The following is a 27,110-nucleotide window of genomic DNA, read 5'->3' as shown; positions in this document are numbered from 1 at the left end:
CTCCCACACTAAAGCTGATAGGACCAAAAGCTGTTGCTGGCCCTCTGCTTCCACTTTTAATGCCCCCAACATTCCTTCCCTCTCTCACCCAGCCATGGTCCACGTGCCCCCATACGCTGACAGATGAACACTTGACCCAGTATGCAAAAAGGTTTTGAAGAGCAGAGAAAGTGTGCTCAATGGTATCAGCCCACCCCACCTAAGCATAGGTGCATGATTTAGAGAATGTGACTGAGTGTGCAGCTGCAATGTGAGCTGCAGGTTGTGTCCTGGGTGGAGGAAAACAGTGAGAGACTCAGGCGCCATGACCTGGTGCCGACCCTCAGCACAACAAAGGGCATGGGGACCTGTGGCATAGGCCAGGTGACCTGGCACTTAGGGACACAGCAGGACCCAATAACACAGCAGGAAGGCCTCAGACTATTGCATACACAGACTGTAAGAGTACAAAATCCCCAGGATTCCTTTTGTTGGGTGTCCCTCCCCAGGGGCACTATCTCAAGCAGTTATTCTGTTGTTGCACAATGACTAAATTACTCAAAGGATCCAGACATCTGAGACTCTGCTATGGGAAACTGAGCATGGAGCCAATAAGGAAACTTTGCCTGATTGTGTGAGTGTGGGGTGTTCAGGGAGTCAAGTGAGGCACCCGTTGGTCACTGGAGGTGCCTGCTGTAAAGGGTCCCAGCAATTACAATCCTGGAGGTGGGAGTGTGGCTGCCAGAGTGGCTCCTGAGTAGTCAGACAGGAAAGTTTCTTTACAAGTACATTTAGATGGGAAGGAAAGACCATAATGACCGAGTTTGTGGTGCAATTTATAGGCTGCAGGAGAAAGTGAAGTCCAGAAATAGCTTTCTGTCCTGGAAACTTTTATGTGGGAGCAGTCGCTGAACATTTTCTGTTTTAGAGACAGTCTCTTTCCAGAGTGATCATGTGTGATGTTTTAGTTTGCAAGGAAAGTGCATAGTCCCCAGCGTTGGTGGTGCAGTTGATAGCCTGCAAGGAGAAAGTGAATGCCAGCAACAGCTTTCTATCCCGGCAACTTTCATGTGGGAGCAGTCCCTGGTGTTTTCAGTTTCTGAGCTGGAATCTACCAAGAGCAAATAACATGATGGTATATTTAGTTGGGAAGGAAAGCACAGTTTTGGTAGTGCAACTTACAGGCTGCATGGGGAAAGAGGAGCACCAACTTTCTGTCCTGGCACCTTTTATTTGGGAGCAGTTGCTGAACTTTTTCAGTTTTGACATGGGCTTTCCCTGAAGCGTAAAAATGTGACAGTACATATTTTGGGAAGGAAAGTGCGTAGCCTTAGAGCTGGTGGTGCAGTTTGGAGAGTGCAAGGAGAAAGTGCAGATCAGCAAGAGCTGGCTTTTACCTTCCCTCGACGCCTTTCAACAAAACCACTAGATGGTGGTATGTATCTGCCTAACAATCTGAATGTACCTTGATGCTTTCTCGCTAAGCAGAAGAGAAGTGCAGCTCCAAAACTGAAAAAGTCAGGCGAATGTTCCTGCACGAAAGGAGCCAAGACAGAAAGGTGTTGCTGACCTTCACTTTCCCATTGCAGCCTATAAATTGCATCACCAGCACTGGAACTACATTTCCCACTGAAATGTACTATGATATTCACACACTCTCGACCGTTTGTTGAGAGCTCCACTCTGCAGGTACATCTTTCTTCACTCTGATGCAGTGAATCCAGGACTCCATCTCTTTTATTTTTCACAGCAGTACATGTAGTCAAAATAAGCCAATATTTGGTCCTTTCCACTTTTCCTCTGGCAGCTCATCTTTCCAGATCTGAATATAAATAGTGTCTCTTGGTCGAAAGCTGTGGACAGCCACATCCAAAGGAAGGGAAGTTCCACTGGTTAAGATACCTATGCAAAGAAGACAAAACCGATGAGAAAGATAACAGATAATTTCTCAGCATATCATCACCTTTCACATGCATTTGATCACCTTTAGTCACCACAGTATTAATGCGATACCGTCTGCCATAGAGAATTTCAAAGGGGTTTATTCCCCCTCCAGCATGTGGGGTAATCTGGATTCTTATTAAAGCAATAGATAAATTTTTGCAATTTGTCTTTTGATAGTCTGATTCAACTTTTTCACTAGATTGTGGTTTCCAAAACGTGTGCAAATCCCATTAAACTGAAGGAATTTAGACACTCCCTGAACCACCTCTTTGATGAAATGTGGCCTACTGTCTGAAGATAAGCCCTCTGGAATTCCAAATCTTGTAATTATTTTTTTTAGTAACATTTTTAACAACCTCACTGGCTCAACTGCTGTGTCAAGGGAAAGCCTCTGGTCATCCTGAAAAAGTATCAGCTAGAACTAGCAGATCCTTACTACATCCACATTAAGATAACTAAGGTAAATCTATTTGCCATTATTCCCCTGGAGTTATTCCCCTTTTCAGCACTCCTACAGGGGTTTTCTTAGGGTTTTAGGATTATTTACACAGCAGATTGGCATTTTAGTGGTTGTGAGAATTTGTTGATCCAAAGTGTGTGATTCAAAGCTCACAGGCAGGCAGACATAATAACCATAAACCCACGCTCAAAACACAAAGAGTAAATCTATTTCCATTATCTTGCCAACTGGGTTATCCCCAGAGCAGTGCCTGGCCAGAGGCACACAGGCAGAGACTCAAGCACTGTTAAACTTGGTCCATGCTAGAGAATCACTGGCCTGCTGTTCACTCTAGTTTATCAAGGGTTATTCCCAGCTGCAAGGTCACTTGAGCTATTGACAATCTGCCTCACCAGTCTTCCACTTTTAACCCATTCCTCCAAACAATGTTATCCACCAACCCTCAGAACTTGTTTTCCTTTTTGAACATCTCAGTATTTCTGCCAATCAATCTTCTTTCATTCATGTATTGACACAGACTCATGTTGTTATTGTTATCTAACCACTGTTCCAGTTCTGTTGCAAATACATCACCAAACAGAGTCAAGCTGATTCATGATCCCTATGGTTGTAACACCCAGCATAGCTGCATCTTTCTTCCCATTGTTGGACCTCTGCTCATCCACCAGATTGCAAAAGAAAGCATCTTTTAGATCCAAAAGAGTCAAATAAGTGTTTGCCCATTATTTGTTTGGGGTTTATTTGGTTTATTGCTGTACCACCCTCTTTTCTTGAGAACGAGGCTTATTACTGGTAATATAGAAGTATTAAATTCAGGTTGATGCTCTCTAAACAGCATTCAATACCATATCCAGGATGTCATTCTCAAGTTCCTCGATGGTCTGGTTAATTCATTAACAGATTGGAGCCTTCCATGCCTTTTTTTTGTGAGATTTGTAACTGTACAGAGTTTTCTGAAAAAGTTATTTGAGCATTTAACTTGGATAATAAATCACATCCTCACAATGGAGTGTGTTGTTCTGGCAGATATAGAAACTCATGAGTCAGTTTAGTATCTCCAATTTTATACTCCATGTGTTGCAAGAATGACCACAAAGCTCTTTTTCCCATTGCCCCAACAATCAGTATTGTAACTTAGTGGGCCATTACAGCTCTTACTTACTGAATGTGTGGCTCTACTGTTATCAAAAATCTGTTATTTCATTCCCTAGTTTTACTGGAACTACGGAATCTGCTGAGGATGCCCTGATGTTTTCTCACAGTTCCGTTCACTCATTGTCAAAAATCCTCCAGCACCGTAACATTTACATTGTCTAATTTACTCTTCCTGCCTACACACACGCATTGATTCAGGCCGAAAAAGTGTATGTGGGGGATGTGCCTTTCAGAGCCCAACTCCCTGCCCATTCCTCTGTTTGTCTTAAAGGTTCCTGTATCATTGCCAAGTATGTCCTTGTCACTTCCCATATGCTCTTCATTTATATCTGTATCCTCTCTATCTATCCCTGCCCCGATGTTATATAGGGTGGAAAGGAGGGAACTAACATTTGCCTTCCCTTGCCTTCCCTTCTGGCTCATCCCTTCTGCAATGTACAGTCCTTTGCCTTTTTTCATTCCTTCTCCTCAGTATGTGGCATCAGCATAACTCCTCCCAGTTTGCACCCAGTGGCCTGCTTCCCCCCTGTCATCTACTCAGCCACCAATGACATCATCAAAAGCTGCAGAACCCTCTTTCTGCTCCCACATAATCACAACAGAGAAACCAGTGACACTGCAAACACCTGCCAAATCCAGGACTTGCATTTATACACAAGCAATTGTTATGTCAGCTAGGACATCACAGGATAGAAAAGCACATAGCTCCAGCGTCTGAAGTGCAGTTTATAGGCTGTTTGGAGAAAGAAAAGGCAAGTAACAGCTTTCTGTCCTGGTACTTTTTTTGGTAGCAGATGCTGGATGTTTTCAGGTTTTGTACTGGAATCTGCCAAAAGTAGATAATGTCATGGTATGCTGAGATGGAAAAGAAAGCACAAAGTGTTGGATGTGTAGTTTATAGCCTGCAATGGGAAATTGAAGGCCTGCAACTGCTTTCTTTCCAGGCACCTTTTGTGCGTGAACAGTCACCAGACGTTTTCAATTTTGGAGCTGCAATTAGGTTAGAGAGATCCATGGTACACCGCATTAGGCAGTTCCTTATCCCCACTGATTTGTGTGGATGGGTGACAGGGGCAAGGTGGAACTCAGCAGCAGCTTTCTGTCCTGGCACCTTTTTTGTGGGAGCAGTCCTTGGATGTTTGCACTTTTTAGCTGGGCTCCTCTGAGTATGAAAGCATATGATGGTTCTTGTAAGTGGAATGCAATTGCATAGCCCCAGTGTTGGTGGTGTAGTATAAAAGCTGTAAGGGGAAGGTGACAAGGAAACCTTTCTGTCCTAGTACCTTTCCTATGAGAGCAGTGCTGGAGATTCCCAATTTTTAGCTTTGAGTACTCAGTACAAAACATACCATAACATTTTTTCACACTCAGCAGATTACTGCTCAAAAATCGAAAGTATCCAGCTACAGCTCCCAGAGAAAAACTACCAGTACAGAAAGCTGTTGCTCACCTTCTCTTTCCCTATGCAGCCTATGTACTGGACCTCAACACTGGTTCTAGGTGCTTTTCTTCCCAACCTAAATGTACAATCACTTTTTCACTTTTTCACTCTCGCCAACAAATTTCAAAACATTCAGTCACTGCTCCCACACAAAAGGTGGTAGGACAGAAAGCTGTTGCTGACCTTCACCTTCTGCTGGCAGCCTTTCAACATCACCTCCAATACTGGGGCCATGTACTTGCCTTGACAACTAAAGGTATGATCACATTCTTTCAATCTCACCTGAGCCCAGCTCCAAAACCAAAAATGTACAAGACCTCTCCCACACAAATGATGCTCTCAGAGGTGCCTGTTGCAAAACACAAAAATTCACTCAGCAAGAAGAAAGAAGGGCAACCAGAGACCCTGAGAACAGACTGAAAAGGTCTACCCACATAAGCAATGAGAGCCAAGGATCTGCACAGAAAGACACCTGGAGGCCCTTAGGCAGCACAGAAGTGCACACAGAAGCACATGTGCTATACAGAAAGGCATCCCAAGGCTCCCTGGGTTGAACAAAATGCACTCAGGGACTTCTGCATTGCCTTCTTGTGTTGACCTGGAGCATTTGAGTTTCTTCTGAACAACTCTGGGCCCTCCAAGAGCCTTCTTGTTCATGCCAGGGATCTCTGAGTACCTTTCTGTGTGTTCAAGGGGAGACAGCCTGCAGCCCAGGTGCCTCCAAGTACCTTTCTATCCAGCTGCTGGCCACCAGGCTGCCTTCTTGTGTGACCCTGGGTTCTCTAGGTGCCTTTCAGGATGAACCAAGCGCTTCTGTGTGCCTTTCTTTGCTCCGCAGTGGCAATGATATGTTGTGTGCACTCCAAGAGTCTTCAAATGCCTTTATGCATATCTGAGGCCTCAGAGGCCCACAGTTCTTCAAGAGCCTTTCTGGCCACCTCTGCTCCTCAGTAGCACCTTCTGTGCAGGCCTAGGGACCTCCTGATGACGAGGGCCCATGTAGGCTTTTTTGTGCACCCCAGGAACCTTTGAGTGTGTTTTAATGCATCTCTGAGGCTTCCAAGTAGTTTTCTTTGTGGCCCCAGGAGCTCCAAAAGCCTTTCAGATAGACCCATGGCCTTTCTGTGTGTTCCAAGGGTCACTGTGCACATCTCAGAGAGACTTTTGGGCCTCTGAGTGCCTTCTGGTGAGATTCCCAGTCCGATTCATTGCTTCCTAGCAGCTCCCAAGTGATTTTCTGTGCATCCCAGGGCCTCTGAGTGCCTTTCTGTGTGGTCCAGGATCCTCACTGAGCAGTTCCTAGGACAACGTTGTTGAATAGAAAGGACCAAGAGATAGGAATGCCTGGGAAGACGCACTAGGCATGCAGCAAGTAAAGTACAACAGCCTGAGACTGCCACAGAGCTGGCTCCAGCAGTTTGCGGCACATGCCAGTCTTGCCCTTCCCATTTTTAAAGTTTGATAGGTTTTGTCTTTAACATGTGATATTTTCTGTGCTATAGTCAGCTTTGTTCAGTTAAAGTGAATCAAATGTTCCTGTGAACACTTAAGTACTTCCAGGGAAGTAGATAACTAACCAATTCCCATAGTCCGTAAACACACCTCAGTTTAATAAGTCATCAGTTAAAGGAAATTCTTGCACAATTTTTTGCCTTTGGTGCTGAGTCTGCATGTCTCACAGCAACTTTTTCAGTACCTCACACTGTTTTGATTCTTATCCCTGTAACTTAAATATATATATTTTTTGGAGAAAATTATTTCTGAAAATTAACTGGTGGTAGCATCTGGCAGAGAAGAGTATTTCAAATACCAGACATACACTCTCTAACCATAGAGAGTGGGACCTGTGCTTCGACTTACAAGACCACCAACCCAACTAACCAGAGTGACAAATGAGACAAAAAGTGAAAGAATGTGTATTTTTGGTGCATGTCTGGTATTTGAAGTACTCTTCTGTCCTTAATAAGAATCCATCATTAAAAATGGCAAGGGCCTGTCCCAAAAGTCACACAGGACTATGCTTATTTAAATGTAACCAGGATGCAGGTACAGTAAACACAACTAAGAATTTTACTGAAATGCTGTGGATACTTTAGGCTGTGTGTCCATTATGGGCTGTAGCCTAGAAGAGCATGGATGGGTTTAAATCTTCTACTTGGCATAGTCAAGGCAATCAGCTGTCAGAGCCAGGATGTCAGTAGGCTAAATTAGCAGTCTTGTAGTGAGAGTGTAAATCTTTCTATAGTTTCTTCACCCAGCAAACCCACACATTTCATAGAGTGTCATATGAAAAGTTCACCTTGGGCTCCCAGGCCTTGCCACACTGTGTCTGTAGCTAAGAGAAATAAGTGAACTGAGTTGGATTTCGAAGGAAACTCCATCAAATTGCAGATATTTCCTGTCATTTTAATGAAGATAAAATGAGTCACTGCAACTTTAATTAGGTTAAATATTTTGTTTAAAGATTCATATCACTTCTTTTCCTAATTGACTGTTTCATTGTTTCATTTGCTGTGTAGATAGAGTGCAGATTAAAGTCAGAGGACCAGCTCTAACTCCCACAGCCTAACATTTCACTCACATTGGAAGAAATGGACCTAACTGTCCTGCAGTCATCAGTGGGAACAGTGGGAACAGGCAGGCAGTATTTAGACATAATTAAACATCACTGGAGCAACTTATTTGTGGAGGAATCCATCTCATTTAATTTTAGGTGTCTAAGAATTACTTAAGAAAGTGTAAGACAGGTGTTGGCTCCTTTCTTAGATCTGCAGAGTCATTGTAATGCCTCTGGGCCATGTTCCAGCTGACTTGAAGAGGATATGCTGCCACTACCCACAGGGGGACCTGGGATCAGATTTCCTGAATTAAGTATCAGAGAGGCACCATGAGGTAAGACAAACTGTCATGACAGCAGATTGTGGCAACTGCCTGGATGATGGAAGATTTTCATTAAACTGAGCTGCTTGGCCTGAAAAACAACACCTTGGCTTTACATATCCTACCTTTCTAAAGTGGGACATTTCCCACTTTAGCCTTCTGAATAATCTGTGCTTTCTCTTTCTGTGGCAGAAATCATAAACTCCCCATGTACAAGAAAGCACCAGAACCCTGTTGAACCAGTGCAGGCTAGGGTCTAGGGCCTGGAAAAACCTAGAGAAAAATCCCTGCCACCCGGGACAGGCCCCAAGAGCTGTGGCACCAGCAATGATGCTTTCTCTAGTAATTTTACCAACCAAGCATGTTACTTCATTTCCCTTTTCCTTTAATTTGTGTGAACAACTTGAGCAGTTGTTAAACCGCTCCCACCACGACTGGTTGGTATTTGGTGGGATTTTGCTGAACAAGATGTGATTGAGCCACACTTGTCCACCTTGTCTGTCAGCAGGCTGAAATGTAAACATCAGCGTAGGTGATAGTGTCCTAGTATCAGTATTTACAGAGAGAGAAATAAATAAGTTGCTAAACCTCCAACCATGTATCTTGTCCAGTTCAAGAGTCCATTTTGGGCAAGGATGCCAAATGTTTTTTGTGTCTGTGGCCTTCTTTTGAAATGATAGTCTGCTTGAGAAAGACTCCCTCTATTTGTCCTCAACATTTGTTTTTAAAGACTAACTCAAAGGTCTCCGCTGTGTCTTGACCGCTGCAAGAATGTGTGTGAACGAGGGGCAGGAGTGGATAACATGTCTACATTTTCCCAGTAAAGTCAGGTCTCCTTTCTGATATGTACCCTACAGGTACACTGCCATATGCATAGCGCAGGCACACTCACACGTGCCATAATATCCATGCCTGGTTCAGGTAAGGAGCGTGGCCAACTGACAGCATCCCACACATGAAACTCCAGGAAAGGACATCTTTGGTAGGTAATGGCCCTTTATGCAAAGCTGGAATCCCATTACATTAGAGGGTGACATTTTCACCAGAAGGCTTCAGGTACAATGTGAGAGGTCAATCACAAGCTCACAGGGCTAGTGATGTTATCAATAGAATCACTACATATTAGAGGAGCATTATGAAGGCATGCACCCTGTGGAAAAAACAGATTTTGCAAGCTCTTCTCTGTTGCATTATTATTATAGCTTCTGAAAAGTAGAGATGGATACAGTTAGAAGCCCCTCTACAGAAAGCTATAGATGAAAGGGGGTGAGGGACGTTAGCTAATTTCCAAACAGTCCAATCATATTTGCATCAATATTCATGCCATTTGCACACTATCACAAGAAGTCCAGCAAAACTGCACACTTTTATCTCTGGAAGTCATGTCCAGCACAAATCCCATGGTAGGGGTGAGAACTGCAGATATCTGTGAGAAGCCTGCATTACATGGGACTTTTTACAAAGATAAACATGAACAAACAAGCAAACCCCTTCAGCTTTCAAAGGGGCTTTATAGAAGTACCTTCTGAAAAAGTATGAGAGCAGAGTGACTCTGCATTTAGCTAATTTCTCAAATGCAGAAATCAAAAATTTTTAAACACGTCTCATACTGGGTTTTTAAGAGGAATGTTTACCTCCATGCAGGTATTCCTATGCTTTTATGACAATGATGACATAATAAAGGATCAGTTACAAAAATTATAGAATGAAAAAATTAATCCATAATTTCCTTCCTGTTTCCAAACAGATGAGCTAAAATACCTCCTCAAATGTAGGAAAGCCCAGAAAAAGGAAAAGGTCAGGCAACATAAGATGCACTGTTCACCTAGTCAAGTCCTGCTTGAAAGCAATAGCTTCAAAGGTAAGAAGAAAAAATTTTACAATGACAAAAATGTGCAATCTATGTTTTGTGAATGTCTGTTCTGGGTAGTTTCCTTTGATTAAACCCTGAAGTGTACATTTTCCAAGGTATTTATTTATTTATTTATCTTAGCAACAGTCACATGATGGCAGTAAGACCTATTTTCTACTGAACATTTTGCACAAAGTGCTTGTTCAATAACAAATGCAGTTGATATTTGCACACTAAGGACTGACACAGTTCAGTACCTTGCCAAGTTTTCAAAGTGAGGATCACGTTGAAATCCTGAATCAAATTCAGGACTCATGAATATAAGTACATTTAGGGACCTAGTATTATGGCCTTTTTAAAATTGCTTCATTCAAGGGTATGTAATTTCCCCCATGTATTATTTCTTCAAAGTCATTTTCACGTAACTGTTTCTAAAACCAAAATTTGCCTGTATCAAATTCCTTATTCAAATCATATTAGCTTCCTAGAAGCCATGCAAAATTAGTCACTGGCAGAATCATTCTCATTTTGCTACAAATATTAGGCCTGCATAAGATATGCTGAGAAGTACCACACCACTTTTTTTATAAGCTGTGCTAGAAAGCACTCTTTCCTTGCATTCTGTAATTGATTTTTTTCACTATTCTTCATTTTAAATCATTCAGAAAAGTATAGTCTTTAAAGGAGAGGTGCAATTGCAGTCCCTTCTCTGACCAATACAATTTCTTCTATATTATCATACAGAATATGACAAACTTCTCAGCCCTATATGCTTTTAATAATTCCACTACTCATGGCTTTCTTATCTTAGCCATTTCCCCCTTGATCCTGAACTGCAGGTGATATTCTAGTCATCCAGCAGGCCATCTGTATGATTTTTAAATTCATTAGTTTCCCAGGCACAAATGCAAACTAGACTTGTTCGTACAGATAATGAGACTGTGAAGCTCCAGCAGGGAGAACATGGGGCTTTTCAGTAGTCATTCTCTGGCTGACAGTATTTTGACCAGTACCCTGGCAGATATGGCTTATCTAGGAAGCTGACCTGCCCACATGTTAGTAAATTGCCCACAGAGTCGCGTATATTATAATTCTTTAGGTCACAGAAATCTTGTTTATGAAACATGCTGATGATCTGTGCTTCCAGTTACTTTTCCTTATCTGTTCTCAGCTCTTTATGTGGCTATAATACCTGTTTTAGATACACATGGGAAGCATTTGTGCTTTGTGTATGACCACAAAACTGGGCAGAAGTACACTGACTAGAGCTACGCAGTCACAATTATGAACAAAGTCCACTGGATGCTTACGTCGCTTCAAAGACACCGGCCAAACAGCAGTAAAGGACTTGTGCACTTGGCTTGCTGTCTGCTGTCCATCCTGATATGAGCTGAACTTAATGTTGGTAAATGGGTTAGTCAAACATTTTGCTTTCTGTAACAATTTTTATTACTCATTAGGATGGTTTGATAAACACAAGGTCATTAAACGAGACTAAATATTTCCTTTTCTCCAGAAACTGAAAAATAATGCAGTGCTTTTCTTAGCTGTTTACCACCAGAGCCAGTCTTTCACTTGCTTATATTTAGGTGAAGAGTACCACAAAATTCACTGCCTTCTGCATGAAGCATAAACCACTTCTTCCAGACTTCCTTTGCTTTTATGCATGTAGATACATCAATGTGATCAGGAAATATTAAATTATATAAACATAAAGACAACACATTTTGCCAATTAAGTAGGGAAGAAAAACAAACATGACAAATCGTTTGCTCTTGGAAAGGCTTGCTCATGCAGGAAGAATAAATACAAACAGCAGAACAGAAGACCATAGAACAAAACAACTCCCAAAGTAACTTTTGAACCTGGCATTTCTTCAGCCTTTAAACAATTTTCCTCTTTAATAAGGCCTTAGTGATAAAACTAGCCATTGACTTTGCTGATGTTGGTGTCAGTTTCTGATGGAGGGGGGGGAAAGGCAAAAACCCCATATCTTACTTGATGTTAGAGATTCCATGGCAGATGTATGGAATATTTAGGTTTCCAATTTAAGCATTTATGAGCATTAACTAAGATACTGTTTCGGCAGCTACCTATGTTTCCTCTCTTCCCAATAAGGATCAAGAAGATTCAAAATGTCATCAGGGACATCAAAGGCATCAGGGCATGAAAGAAGCCAAAGGGGAGGAAAGTGAATGTCAGAATCCTCCAACAGCATTCATATAGGCAGAGCAAGGAACTAAAATATCTTCATGCATTAGCACCATGAATCCACAACACAGCTGTGATATTTGCTGCTGCAACAAGCACACAGGCACACTAGAGTGTCTCATGGTGAAGAAAACCAGGTACTGAGGGTGTGGAGGGTGATGAGGCCCAACAGCCATGGTAAGAACAACACACAGAGCATCATGCCACCAGCATGCCCCCAGCAGCAGCCTGCACACCACTGCTGCAGGTGAGGGGTGGCACTAGTAACCTGGATGTGAAGTATAACTACGCAGGGAGATTTTAAACTGCTTTCCTGCCCATACCCAAGCTGCCCCACACTTGCTTTCTGATGTCTTGATCCAATTTCTGATGAACTTTTCCCCCTTCTTACCCACTCAGCACTCTGCTCTGCTTGAGTTGTTGGTACTGTAGAAGTTAAAGGAAAAACATCACAAAAAAATTATGCTTTATTGTGGCTGCAAATATAAAAAGATTAGGAAATTCAATAGAAAAGGTACAAAGGTGGATTTTAATCATATGTGTACACGCAGCTTTGACTGAAGATGAGACTTGCATGCACTGCAAATCTATGGGGCTTTAGAAACTCTTGGTTATGCATTATACATCTGAAACAAAGTCTAAGGATTTGAGCTCATACTGCAGCCTGTTTATGGAAATCTACTGGTGTGATTTGAGAGAAACTACAGCACAGAGACTTTTTACTTTAGAATAAACATTATAATGAAAATGAGCCCTCTTTCAGGACTTTGAAGGTTAGAATATCTTTATCTTTCCTGAAACAGTGGTCGGGGAACAGTCTTTATAAAGAATAGCACTGTGGATCTTAGTTTGATTGCTGTGACTATGGTGTTCAACGTTGAAGACTTTATCTGGCTTAGTTTGGAAATAGCTCTGGCACTGAAATCAGATAATAAGAGAAGCTTGATGGGGGCAGGGTTGGTCTGATCCAAATTTCCTGTATTTTCTGGGAAGTATTCTGAAATGTAGAGCAAAAAAATCACAATGTGCTAGGCAGAATGGAAGAATATGTCCTCACACAGCTGTACTCCTTACTAAAGAAGGCATATCTGAGTGAGCATGACAAGTAATAAGGAAAATGCCATAGTGATGTGTGGATGTGCTTCAGTCACCTAGGGATGAACTGCTGACGATTGAAGGAAAAAGGCTACACTGACACAGCAATGCCATGTAACCAACAGTAATCCTAGTGAGTGTTGCAAGGCTTTGAGGTTTTGTTTTATTTTATTTGTTCAAAACCTATGAAAAAAGTGGAAGGATCTTTTAATCCACTGCAAATATTTTAATCCACTTAGCTGGAAGCACATGGTCTTATCCTGTGCATTCTTCATTCTGTCTAAAATGGCAAAATCAGGTGAAAAAAAGGGAAGTTTTTCCTCCTTACTCCTCACTTGCACAGATCAAGTTTTGCACGGCCTTCCCATGTGCTCTGCTTATTTTGAACTACGAATACCAATGAGGAACTCAGCTGATATGCTTTGACTGGAAATTAGAGTAGCAAGAAATTGAACTCACTTCCTTCATTTTAGACTTAATCCCTAAACAGCAGTTGAATTTCCTTCAATATCTGGGACCAGTTTGAGAATTACTGTAAGGCACATAATCGATATAACAGAAATCAAACAAATAGATACAAATACTAAATACCAGAGTCCTTGCAGACTTCGGTGGGTAGCAAACAGTTCTGCTTCTTTCCAGCAGATTGCAGTAGGAAGTAGCACTTACAGCATCCGTGGCCCAAAATTCTGCAGTACGAACCGCTTCAGTTATGGCTGACATTTGAAACTGTTAAGGAAAACTATGCTATCAGTTTGAGATCAACTGTTATTCTGTGTAATAGATTTTCTATGGACAGTAGATTATTTTAAATATTTTGCAAATGGACATAACAGTATCTTTTCAAAAGTATCTGCCAGATCCTCCAATCTGAACAAATAAACACCTAAATAACTTTCCAAATAATCTTTAAATAGACCTCTAGTCTTTGCCAGAAATGATGGTGCATATTTTCAGGCCAGAGTGCTTTCTTTCTCAAAGTTTTGCAGCGTTAAGGGAGTGCCATAAACACAACCACTATTAGGTTGCAACATTCACTATGGCTTTTTCTAACATACAGTGATCTATAGTATTGTATTTTTTACTTATCCCCTTACCTTAAAAAACTTCCAAATACATACTTTCCTTTCAAAACTTGGCCAGGCTCCATGTTGCTACTGTTAACATAACCTTAGGCACATGTTGTGAGGCTTGTACGTAATGTCCTTTATACCTAGGATGTCATCCGTCCTCTCACCTTCAGGATGGTATCAAGAGATCCATATTCCTCACTCAATGTGACTGTGAAGGACAAAGTCAAGAGCCATAAATATGCAAAGTAAGAGATAAGAAGTGAAACATCAGAAGGAGAGAAATAAAAACCATGAGATCTAAAAACCTGCATATGGTGCAATCTGTCACTTGCTGTGGATGTTCCCACCAAATAGCCTCTTGGCCCATTTTTCTGGGCGGACGATCCCCTACAAACTTGCCCAGAAGGGCTATCTCTTCTGCATGTCACGGTAGTACTTTCCTTTTGGTCTTGCTGGTCAAGATGTATTAAAAATAACTTGGAGAGATAGTGAATCGCCTGGAACACAGAGTATGCAGTTGTCACTTAATTTCTTTTGCACTCTTCTGCTAAAGATGCTCAGGCATTTTAGGAAATCTCAGTGGGGTGTATTCATGGTTACTGAATTAAAAATTTAACCTTTCCAAAAAAACTCAGGTACCTGCTAAGTTGATGGATATTTTGGTCTGTAGCATATTAGACCTATACTTAGCAGCTTCAAAAAGATATTCATTAGTGCTTGTGTTCTCTTGGTCCCCTGGTCATCTCTTTGGAGGCAATGTTACAGTAGATAAGACTATCTCAGTTGTTCAAAATAGTAACAGCAGACATTGGGAACATAACTGTGGCCATGGAGAATTATTAGAGCTGATTTCATTTCTAAAGCAGTAATGTATTACTTACTGGTTAAATGGCACCTGCAAGTGTTCACTTTCCAGGCAGACTGCAAAGCCTAGTTAGTTTGGCAGAGCACTGGAAAGGTACACTTGTTTTATTTGGATTTATAAACTCCAATCAAAACTTGTGACATGTTCTGAGTTATCATTTTGCCATACCTTAAAAACAAAATGCTTGTCTCACTTAGGAAAAATGAAAAAACTATAAGTGTTCTAAAAAGGATATTGTTTAGGAGAAGAAGGGCATATTTACTTTCCCAAAACATCTTTCTGCTGTTGCAATGACAGACACACACCATATGTTCTGTGCTAGGTCTGACTGCCACAGGGTAGGCTGACAGCCCTGTTGACAACTCAGTCAGGTTAGTAGAATACATTTTATCTGGTTACAAAAAGCAGTGCAAGGAATAGCAAGACACTGTTCTGCTTAAATATCTGTTGAATTGCTCCTGTATCTTCATGAGAAAGTATTTAAGAATGCCAGCTAAAGCATTCTTAAAAAAGCCTGCTCAAAGTATGAGATATTACTATGCTGACAGAGCTTGGTGTTACTCAAAATAATAACACTGGATGAGATGGTTGACTCATATCAATAAGGATGTGGGAGACAGGAGTGGTCTGCAACATGTAAGAAAAGGAGGATGCGGCAAGGCACAGGCAATATGGTACATGGAATCACTCAGTGACTTTCACTGGTCAGTTATGTGCACTACACAATTTTGCAACACTGCTGACTCATATTCAACTTGCCATTGACCAGGACCCCCAAGTCCCTTTCTGCAAGGCTGCTCTCCAGCCTCTCTTTCCCTAGTCTATAAACACAACCATGATTGCCCTGTCCCAGGTACAGAATACAGTACTTACCCTTGTTAACCTTCATATGGTTGATGATTGCCCAGTCCTCTAATTTTTCAAGGTCTCTCTGCAGGGCCTCTCGGCTCTTGAGGGAGTTGATCACTGCCCCCAATTTGCACAGTTTTTTGGAGAACAAATAAAATAACACTTTTCCTGCCTCATCTCTCTAAAGGTAAATGTGGCCATTTTGTGAGTCTGCACAAATGTGTGTACACTGTCAGCACCCTGAGGATAGTCTCCCTCCACCCTTCCTGGGCTTTTGGCTGCCAGACCTCTGGGCCTCCTTAGACACAGGGTGCAGGTGTCTGGTCTTGAAATGAGCTGTTAGGAGAAGCTGCTCTGCAAGGTCCCAGTGGGACTCCCTGCTTAGCTTGGGAGTAGCTTTTAAGCAAAGGGCCTCATTCTTGGTGCACTCCTGCAGTTGACTTGCATCTGGTTGCTTTCCACCTTCACAACTTTGGACTTGCCTCATCGCTGAAGACTTGTCTAATGATGTGGTTGACTCCGTTTGCTGTCACAGGACCTGTCCTGCTCATCTTGCTCAGATGCCATGGGAAGGTGCCCTTGTCAGGGAGGGTCCTACCTGGCCTGCTTTGCTGTGACCCGTGGGTTCCTGGCATACAAACATCCATACACTTACCTATCTAAACAAAGTTATACTTTTGAGCTGTTCTTCATTTTACTTTCTACCAGTTTGTTTTGCCACTCAGGCTATCAGTGGCTGTGGGACATTGACTTACCTGGCCTTACATCCTAATTATGGAAACCTTTTTTAGATACCATAGGAGAAAACATGAAGGGGAAAAAAAACCCAACAAGTGGTTTTGGTCCTGTATAAAATGAAACTGCAGTGATGTTTTCACTAGCAAGCAAATTGGGAAAATATCTCATCAAGCAAATAAGACTGCACCCATTAAATTTGTGCTCTGAAGGTCTTGAATAATTTAATTCCAGTAAGTAGAATAATTCTGTTTCAAAATAGTGAAGAGAATTGCTTATCTATATTAAAACTGCTTGATATAAGCAACTTGAAAAACCGAAGTAATGAAAAAAAAACAATACGCCAAAACAGAGAAACACAAAATTGCACTGGAGATAACCAGGTTTCCAGACCAGATCCAGATTTAGGGTATAGTACTTTGCCATGTCTTAAAAAATAGACAAAAGTAAAAACAATGAAAGATATATACACTGAATAAGAAAAGCTGCTACAAAGATGTCATGCTGCATGTACAGAAACCAGGAAGTCTTGAAGGGATGGGATAAGATAACCAAATATATTTAGTTCAAGAATTACATATCCATTGTAGTAAACTGATATTATTTGTCTTACAAGCCACAGATAAATGTGACCTGTCATTGATTATTTTGATTTCTTTGGATTTCAAGGATCAGAATTAATTACTAGAAGTCTTACAGCACCAAGCACATGTGGTCTGCGCTGATGATACTCGTAATTTTTTTAGAACTTATAAATAGGTCAATTTTAGGGGTGAGCAGTGCAAGATTACTACAGAAGCACAGGCTTCTGATGCAGGCATGCAAATGACTGCACTTACAGCCATGAGAGGCAGTATCATTTTATGCCCTTAGCTGAAGAAACATAGTTAGCAGAGGAGACAGAGCATTTCAGCAGTGCATGCTCTCATAATAAAAGGTGTGTTCTGATTTGGTTGTTCTTACAGAAGCACCAGACTTTCTTTTTGTGGGTTAATGGGTGAATAGAGCCTGACCTAGATGTCAGTGTCAGGATCACTGGGAACTACTCAATAGGATTATCTGTGAGGTTTACACTTGCCAGCTAAATAGAGCCAAGTCAGGTTTAGCTAAGTTGCAATCATCACAGCCTTATGTAATACAATACCTTTCATGTCTTTACTAAGGTTATCTGCAGGGTACTTAATCATGTTAAAGTAAGCGCTCTGTCTTGATGCTTCATAAACCATGACAGCTTGCACAATTATATGGAGAACAAAATAACTAACACCGACAAATGTTCTTAGCTGACTGGTCCAGTCCTGATTTCATATGCAGTTGAAAATGTTGACTGGAGACCAAGATATATAAAAAACTACTCGTAAAATGAGCAAAAGCAGACTTTTTGTTATTTATATATACATATATTTCAATAGTAAAAGGCATCTGCAAGATTAAATAAATATATAAATGCCTAACAAGACATTTTAGACTGCCTTCGTGTATAACGAAAAACACAGAGATGATTTTTCCTAAGTAATTAATTATCTTCTTGAAACTGTCTAAATTACATTCCTATCCACTATAGCTAAAAATATGTAGATATGAATGCTTTTATTGGGTGTAGATGGTGTCTTATTCTTTGGGTTTTTTCTCCCCCTGCTAATATTAATAGATCTAAATCCCTCTTCTTTTCTGATTTTCCTCTTGATTTTTTCTAGGCTTCATATTTTCTTCTAAAAAAATAAAACCTTAAAATTGCATCATTAGGCATACAACATTAGAAGGGAAAATTCTAACCAGAAGCGGGTTTTACTTTTCATTGACACTACATCTTCTTAAGGGTAATGGAAAGATTTAGCCTGTAGTGTCGGCGCTTCTGGATTCGGTCATGTTTGTTTGTTTAGAAGCCTTCTGCCACATCCTGGAAATTGCAACAGGCAGGAGTGCATGGCTGGGTGGGTTTGCACACAAGCGAAAAATGTAGGAATCCCGGCTCTTACTAGTTCAAAGGAGAGACTTCATACTGACACCACTACAGCCTGACAGGCCAGGACCTCCTTTTGGGACACAGTGGTCTTCTAGCTGTTACAATACTGAAATCAAACAGATCATCTGATATTCCAGCTCTGTGCTCTTGAAAGGGATTAATCCATTACAAATTCAAAAAGCAGTAATTTTCAAATTGAGTGCTATTTTCCTTGGCAGTCCCTTCACAGCACTGCAAATACTGGCGCTTTGCAGCTGCTCTTCTATCTCCCTAATCTGAGCATTGGTTCAAAAGAGAGAACGTCCAGCTAGGGCTTCTGAACGGAAGGAACCAGGAGCAAGAGCTGTTGTGTCCCATGCCTTCCCTTGGAAACTCCACACCTCTACCTGCACTTGCCCTAAGACCTAACCCTCAGCCTTTCCAGTGCCCAGGAACCCACGGGAAAGCCATTGCCTTAGGCTCACAGAAGGGGCTTAGGTTTTCCAAATCTGTTTTCCTTGGCAGCCCATTCATAGAATCATAAAATCATAGAATCATAAAATCATTAAAAACCTCCAGGGCCGGAGAATCCACCACTTCCCTGGGCAGCCCATTCCAATGCCTGATTACCCTTTCTGTAAAGAATTACTTCCTAATATCCAACCTAAACCTCCCCCGGCAGAGCTTAAGACCATGCCCTCTTGTCTTACTGATAGTTGCCTGGGAGAAGAGACCGATGCCCATGTAGCTACAACCTCCTTTCAGGTAGTTGTAGAGAATGATGTCTCCCCTGAGCCTCCTCTTCTCCAGGCTAAACAACCTCAGCTCCCTCAGCCTCTCCTCACAGGACTTGTGCTCGAGTCTTTTCACCAGCCTCGTTGCTCTTCTCTGGACCTGCTCCAGGACCTCGACATCCTTCTTGAACTGAGGGGCCCAGAACTGGACACAATACTCGAGGTGTGGCCTCACTAGCGCTGAGTACAGGGGAAGAATCACTTCCCTAGACCTGTTGGCCACAATCATCACCAAACAGGTCCCCCAAGCGCAATCCTCCCCCAAGGTGCACATTTCGCTCCCGCTTATACGCCCCCGGATCCTCTCATCGCAATCCCTGGAGCTTCCTTTCCGCGGACGGTTGAGAAACCACAGAGACCGTGGGACCCTGTCCCCGCTGTAACCCCAAAACCACCTCCCGCGCCCGGACTTTCCCCCAGGTCTGGGAGTGCTTCCCAGTATCCCTGCCCCCGGCTTCCCGCCGACCGCTCAGCACAGCCCAGGCAAGCCCGGCGCTCCCCTCCCGCGGCACCTCCCCGCCCGCCCTCGCTCCGCCTCCGCGGGGCGTGCAGGGGCGCGGCCGCCGTCCCATCGCTGCCTCCCGAGCGGTCGCTCGCCGCTCCTGGCCCGCCCGCCCAACGCCGCTCAGCGCCCGTCCCCGCCGGGCTCTGCAGGTGAGCGGGACGGGGCCCGGCCGCCGCGCCGGGGCTGCGGGCACCGGGCTCGGGCGGTGTCAGGGAGCGGGGAGGGGGCGCGGCGGGCCCCGTCCCTCCCGTGTCGGGCTGATTCACCGCGGGCGGCCGCTCCCCTCCCCCTTCAGCCGGGGCGCGCCTTCCTTGGGGCTGAGGAAGGGCCACATTGGGGCCAGGCGGACGGGCTCGGTTGGTCCGGTTTCAGCCTAATTATTGTTTCTATTAGGTCGAGCACGAAGTTGTGTGGTGCATGCGCCAGTGTGCCGGGCGCTGCTGTTAAGCGGGGCTTGTCCTTGCTGGAGAAAAAGGTGGAAACGCAGAGAGGGTGGTGGGCGCGGTGCCGGGGCGGGCGCTGGAGAGCCGTGGAAAGGCGCGGTGTCCTTGGCATCCTGCTCGCGATTTGCCCGTGGTTTGAGGGCTAGTGCCTTAGTGCCGCAGATGAGGGAGGGGATTGGGACAGGGGAGCGGCATGACACAGGTACACGGGGAGAGTCGCTAAATCTGCGCCGCCGTGTCAACAAAGGTGACACGGGTGACCCGCAGCTTCGTGGTTGTGGCCCGTAACCGGGAGGAGTTTCACGTCTGTAGAAGTGTGCACGCGGCGCAGCATCACTGGTGGGTTTTCAAGTGTGCGGAAGCGAAGTAATTGTGTGTGTGTGTGTGTCTGTATGAGAGACTAGTCCATATTGCCCGTGTGATTCCAGCCTGTGAAACCTGTAAAAACCGCAGTCAGTGCAAACTGCGTTTGAGATTCACATCGAAAATGTAATACTTTGTTCAAGGCATGACAGGTTTACTGTAGGAAAACGCTAATTAGACTTCTTGTAAAAGGTAGGTCAAGATTTTTGCATCATTTCGGAATTCCCTTTTCTTGCTTCATCTTTGCACAGCTTCGGTCTTTTGGTTTAAAATAGAAAACTGTTCTCTGGTTTAAAATAGAAAACTCAACCTAAAATACTACTTCAGCTATAATCCACTTGTAACAGAGCTGTAGTAGTGTTAATGAAAGTGTAACAGGAAGCACCTTTTTTGGAAAGAGAAAAGTGCAAAGTAGGATCAAGACAAACATCTCATTCTTCCTCTTAACCTGGCAGATTGTCAGCACTTAGAGGGCAGTCTGCAGTCTAGAGGATGTTACAGTACAAAACGCTACTCGTTTCCTTTTCACGTGTGTAGGAGTGTAGCACTGAAAATGGTGATCTAATGCCTTCGTTCTTCTTTCATTATGTTTTCCTGAGTGTCTGACGTGTTCAAACCTCCTTTATGCGTTTTCTGACCATTGCGAATTGATTTTAAACAATTCTTGTGGGCGTTAGAGGTAATTAGCAGGTTCTTTTTGTTGTTAGCATATCGATATAAACTAATAATTACCATTTTAAAATAGCACAGGTAGTATTGTAGGCAAGTATTGTGTGGATCTCTGTTAGTCTAGGAAATGTATATTTACATGATTACACAGGTATTGTCATAGCTGTGACTTAGCTTGAAAGTTGATCTGAGGGCTCTTTGAAATTCAGAGGTATTACAGCCCTGAATAAAGAGCTTTTCCCAGGAAGGAATCATTATTCCTGGCTAAACAAAACTGTAACATCGAACAACTGAGGCTTTATAGTGCTGAGAACCGGAATGGAAATTGTTCCGTTGCACAAGCTGAGTAACACCCTTTTTTGTTTCCCCTCCTAGCTGTGAGATGTACTCTGCTTCTTTCATGGCTTGCGGTGCTTTTCCCTGGGAACTTTTGTTTGGCGCTGGCAGCGCCTTCCCGGCGCGCGTGGAAAGGCCTGGAGCGGCCGGGGGCGCGCGGGCAGCCCGGGGCGGGGCTGCGGCGGCGCGACCTTTCACCCACTTCTCGGCAGCGGTCACGTGGGCGCGCCCGGGGCGGGGCGGCGGGGGCGCGCCAGGGGCGGGAGCGCGCCCTGCGGAGCTGGGGAAGGACCCCGGATCCCTGCGTTGGGAATCCAGGGGGCCGGAGACGGAGCAGCGCACGATCCCGAGCAGCTAAACCCAAACGCCGACTCTGGAGCGATCGGCGGCTCGGTGCGCACTGGACAGGGAGGGTGTTTCTGCGATAGGCAGGATGTTGAATCCCGAGCCTCCTGTTGAAAATCTTGGGTAAAAATCGACTTGGGTAAATGCTGGTATTAAAAAGACAAGCAAGCAACCCTTCCTCCCCCCAAAACCCCAACCAAACAACCAAATTCCAAAACTGTGTATTTTTAATATTCCAAACCCATTGTCTTTGTCGTGCAGCATGCTGTATCGTAGTCCCAAACTCCACATTTTCAGAAAAACAAGATCCAGATGACTGAAGAGCATCCCTCTTTCTTCAAGTCTGGGTTAAGTTTAATATGAATTTAATTAATTTAAATATTTTTGCGAAAGGTTTGGAACTGGTTCTTCAGTCTTTCAAACTTATACAGGGTGAAAGACCTTATTCAAGTCTTTCAGCCTGGTACAGTAAAATGTCATTGAACTGCTGTGAGAGCAATTAATTCAGTTTGCTTTTGGTCACCACACATTGTTGTCCATCTTCCAGGATCTCCTAAGTCCTAAAACGTGCCATCTTGTATGTCTCGTAAAAGTCTTGCCATTCCAGAAATATTTGTTGTCATAGAGAATAATTCTCGTTTACTGCATAGAAGCTCATTAAGTTCAAAGAGAGAGAGAAGGGATAAAACTTGTATAATCTAAATGCCTAGGTATGTCTTTTATAGCAGTTAAAAAGAAATACCCAGATCTAGAGCCTAGTGTTTGTGGGGTGGGAGAGGTTTCTACATGGTATGATAACTGTGCAGTGTTTTAGCAGAGTATGCTTCTCTGTTACTCAGTAAGATTATTCTGGATTTCTAGAAGGTCAGAGGATGTAGCTTGCTGGGGTGTGTACAATATAACATGTATTGCAGTAGATACTAGAATGATGTAAGGCGCCTAGGAACAGTATGGTATGTCCTACCCAGTACAGGGGAAGATCCCTAGAAATAATACAACAGTTATAAGTTTCTGTTTTGATGTGAAGAATGTTGGTGTTTTGTGTTTGTTGGGGGTTTTTGGGGAGGTTGTTTGTTTATTTGTTGAAGTGTACATTTTGGAACCATCTTTTACAGGAGCATGCTTTTGGGAAGAGAAAAGAGGTCATAAAATCCAGAAACTGTAGGGATTAATATTCCTTTGGGATAACCTAGTAATTAACACATTGTTTGCTATAGGCAGTCTCCTCTACTTTGCCTGTCTTCAGTTTGATCAGGTGAGAAGACAATTTACTAACTTTCTCCTAGAGGTGCCAGTGAAAAGTCTGTTCTGTGAACATCTCTGCAAGAAACCTTGATGGCATCTGTGTTGAGTCTAATGGGAGTTTAAAGCCAGCAGGCAAACACTTGTTTGGATGTCTTAAAATAAAAGCTAAAACTAACATTGAAGTCTGGCCCCTGAGATACACTCGTTTGTCACGATAGCTAGTAGTCATAAGCTTGAGCCCTGAGAAATGACTGAGTGGGTAGCAGATGAACTTTCTGTCACTCCACAGTTCCTCACCATCTCAGACATGTTCACTGTAAATGGTTTCATACAGTGTAATGGAAAATAGTGTTTGAGAACTGCTGTCTGTGACTATTTTCTCCATTGGCATCAATTTTTCTGAAATTATTCCAATCTGATTAGTCCCTCTGAGTAGTTGAAAGCTGTGTGTGAATTAAAAGCTCAAACTGCTTTTCTGGACTTTCTACTTGAGAGCTACAGCTGACTGTTTGATGTTGCTGTGTAATATCTGTTAGGAGCTAGGAGCATTGGCATGAATCTGCCTCTCAGTGTGTCCTAACTTTAAGATCCCAGCTGCAGTGAGCTTCTGGAACAGAAGATTTGTGTGACAAATAGACCTCAAACAGGCTTTTAAGGAAGAGATCTGTTCATGTATGTTTACATTTCATTCTTTGGTCTGTTTGTTATTCCCCTCCATCCACATATACCTGTTGCACCAGTTTACCACTTGGGAAGGGGATAAAGAAATGGGCCCAAGATTCCAAGGGAGATACCTGCAGAAGGTAATGAATATTCACCTGCAGGTGGAGAACTGCTGAGGTCAGGACACAAACTGTCAGTGGACCAGCAAGTTGCTGCAGACTTCTTAGCTGTTCTGATTTCAAACTGTCTGCTGTGGGTGACTTTTGCTGTACCTGGGAAAATACATGTATTCAGTTCTCCACTTTGTCTTGAACCACAGCATTTGTTCATTTTTTCAGATGTGGGAAATCCTTAGAGACACTTGCAATTCCAAGAGACCACAGCTATCAGGTGTAGGTGAGGGTGGGAAGGATTGGAGCCAATGATGAGCAATAAGCAAATAAGAGAACTTGTCAAAACTAAAGTGGCATGAGAACACTTGTCAGTTTAACTTTGTTTTCATAAGATCAATTGATTGAATGCTATGCTAATTCAACTTTTAAAGGAGGTGGTTCTTTGGTTTCTGTTTTATTTCTATGCCGTAGTCATTAGGTTCACCTGAGAAGCCCTGTTGAGTGAATTTAATCCACATGACTAATTTTTGCGTGGAAATTATTTGGCTTCACTCCTTAGATTTCTCATAATGATTTTGTGTCTGTGAAATATGATTAGACATTGTAAGATAGCTGAGTTGTCGGTAAGAATTGAGAGCAGCAAGTATCCGTGTTGTTTTATATGCCAAAGCCTGATTAGATATTATTGAAGGTTATTAGGTAAGGAAGCTATTTAGAAATAGAAGTTCTCAAGTGAATAACTGTGTCTTGTTCATCTTTCTAGTAAGATCAAAAGTCAGCACCTCATGGAATGTCACATGAGCTATGAATAAACTCTGCTCTTTCTGAGGCTTTGGCGTCTCGATACCTTTTTACAGGAGCGCAGTATACGTAAAGGTGGCATTAGCTAATAGAATATCCAAGAAACAGATATGAGAGAGACTAGACAGTCTTTTTGATCATATGTTTAAATGTTTGAGCTGCATATTTTATACTGTTTACTGAAAATTTTGTAGATCCAAACCTAAATTTCCTTTGGAAGTCATAAAACTCCAGACAAATTTGATGTTTGTTTAGTTTTCCATTAAACTGAATGCTTTTTCATTAGCTTTAGTTGTTATTTTGTTCAGCTATGCATCAAAGGAGCACCAGGAGCACCAAAAGCTTTTTTGGCATCCTTTTGGCATTCTCTGGTTAGCTGCCTTACTTAATCAAGCCTCTTGCATTAGAGCAGAATTGTGGCATTTATGTGAGTGACTGCCTCCCCTCCACTGTCTGACATATGAGTGGCTGGCACCTTGAGTTACTGAGTCAGCGCTGGATGCTGCTGTATAGCACATACTTTAGTGCCTGAAATTATTGCATTTGTAGCAAACTCCGTGAAAACAGTTTACTGAAGTCATGTCAGTTTTATTATTGATAATGCAGACATTTTTAATTTGATCGCAACAGTCAATGTTTTGTCTAGATAGGGATATACATGTAACATTAAATTTCAACCTTATTTTTCATTAGAAGTTTGTAGAGTTTCCCACCATGTCACTGCAATATACGTGGCACTTAAGGTCAGCTCCAGAAATCTACCTCCTGCCTTCAGACTAGCTATTGAATATTTGAATATTTTACTGCTACTACCAATGTGAATTTCAAAGTATGATGTTCATTTAAAGTAACTGAAGCACAGGATTTCTTGTTCAGGCCTTAGTGCTCTGAGTTTATTTTTTAAAGCAAGTCTCTTACAAAAACTCCTATGTTAAATTTCATAAAGCATCTCTGCTATGTTAGAACTGTATAAAAAAGCAGGTTTGATGGTTCAAGCCCTTAATCCTCTTAGTGGCTCTTCACTGAACTCTCTCCAGTAGTTTCATTTCTCTCATTGGGAAGCCCAGAATTGGACATAGTTCTCAAGATGGGGCATCACCAGCACTGACTAGAAGGGTAGAGTCACCTGGTGACAACAGTGTTTCTAATGCCCTCTGGGATTCTGTTACCTGCTTTTGCTTCAAGGGCACATTTCTGGCTTATGTGCAGCTTGCTGAAGCTTTGTTTTCCAACCAGTCAGCCTCCAGTGTGTACTAATGTGTGGGTTACTCCTCCCCAGGTGCAGGACTTTGCACTTCTTGTTGAACTTAACAAGGTTTCAGCCTGCCTGTTTCTCCAGCCTGTCACGGTCCATCTGGGTGGCAGTGAAAACCTTTGTTTTATCAGCCACTGCTCCCCGTTTCAGTACAGGGACTGGTAAATCCATTTGCAGTTTCTTCTTTTTTTTTTTGCCATCTTCAAACTTTTCAATATATTTGACAGCTGCTGCTTTTGCATCAAACATCTGAAAGACTGTTAGACTGAGAGACTTCAGAACCTCTGCAGAATTCAGACAAGTGAAGACACACTTGATGGAGGTTAAAAAGACAACTACATTCACAAAATATTTTGGAAGACTCTAACCCTTTACGTTTGTGTAATAAGAGACACTGCTGCGTGATGTAAGTATTTGATACACTTTTGGTTTGGAGAACCTTGTTTGCATTAGTGTTTTTCAACAAAAGCAAAAATAAGCGACCTTGATTATCCATAGATTTGCATCCACTTCTGGGATGGCTGTGTAGGTCAGTGTTGCCATTTAACTGTAGCTGGTGGCAAAGTGTGGAAGTAAACTAACATGCTAGCAAGTTACTTGAGGATGTTGGCACCGTCGTTGTTGTGCTTCCCTACATATCATTTCATTGCTAGCACATTACATAGGCAAACTCAGCTACCACAGGGTAGTCTGAATTATTTTGTATTGGTGGTACTGAAGGCTTGGACTGATATGACCATCAATAATTGAAATCTGAAAAGAAATTGAGAGTAATGCATGAGGAGATTGGATAGACATCTCAGTGTTTGGAATTCTCTTTTTATTTAGTATCTGGTATGAAATCAACAGATTTGAGCATAAGCAGTTATGTACTGATTTGTATAAAACAAAATGCGTTCATATTTTTGGTTTTTTTAGGAGAGTAGAAAAGGCAGATTTCCGTAATGATAGCTTACACAGCTGAGAGAAAATATTTGGTCACTGTCTCAGCACAAACACAGCGCAGATGTCTTAATGTTTTAGTACTGGCTCTGATTTCATTAAGTCTGTCCTCAGGCTCTTGGAATTCAGTGATCTATCCTAAAGTGTCAAAT

The 27,110-nt window shown here is 42.5% G+C and overlaps 1 protein-coding gene across 9 annotated transcripts in view; it reads left to right on the top strand.

Annotated features, from left to right (window-relative positions):
• The first annotated feature begins 19,847 nt into the window (after positions 1–19,847).
• Positions 19,848–27,110, top strand: part of CPT1A (carnitine palmitoyltransferase 1A) — a 38,443-nt gene continuing 31,180 nt past the window's right edge. For 4 of the 9 annotated variants that reach the window (XM_027703724.1, XM_027703716.1, XM_027703782.1 and 1 more), the window contains exon 1: positions 20,080–20,565. The gene's annotated coding sequence lies outside the window, so the exon portion shown is untranslated. Of the gene's footprint in view, positions 19,933–20,079; positions 20,566–26,088; positions 26,423–27,110 lie in introns of those variants that run through there. The other 5 variants (XM_027703774.1, XM_027703764.1, XM_027703735.1 and 2 more) reach the window with 4 other exon arrangements.

This window comes from Neopelma chrysocephalum, unplaced genomic scaffold (assembly GCF_003984885.1).
Source record: "Neopelma chrysocephalum unplaced genomic scaffold, ASM398488v2 Primary Assembly neopelma1_24, whole genome shotgun sequence".
NCBI lineage: Eukaryota > Metazoa > Chordata > Aves > Passeriformes > Pipridae > Neopelma > Neopelma chrysocephalum.
Note: the sequence above shows the minus strand (reverse complement) of the source record. Positions and strands in the feature narration are given on the sequence as shown.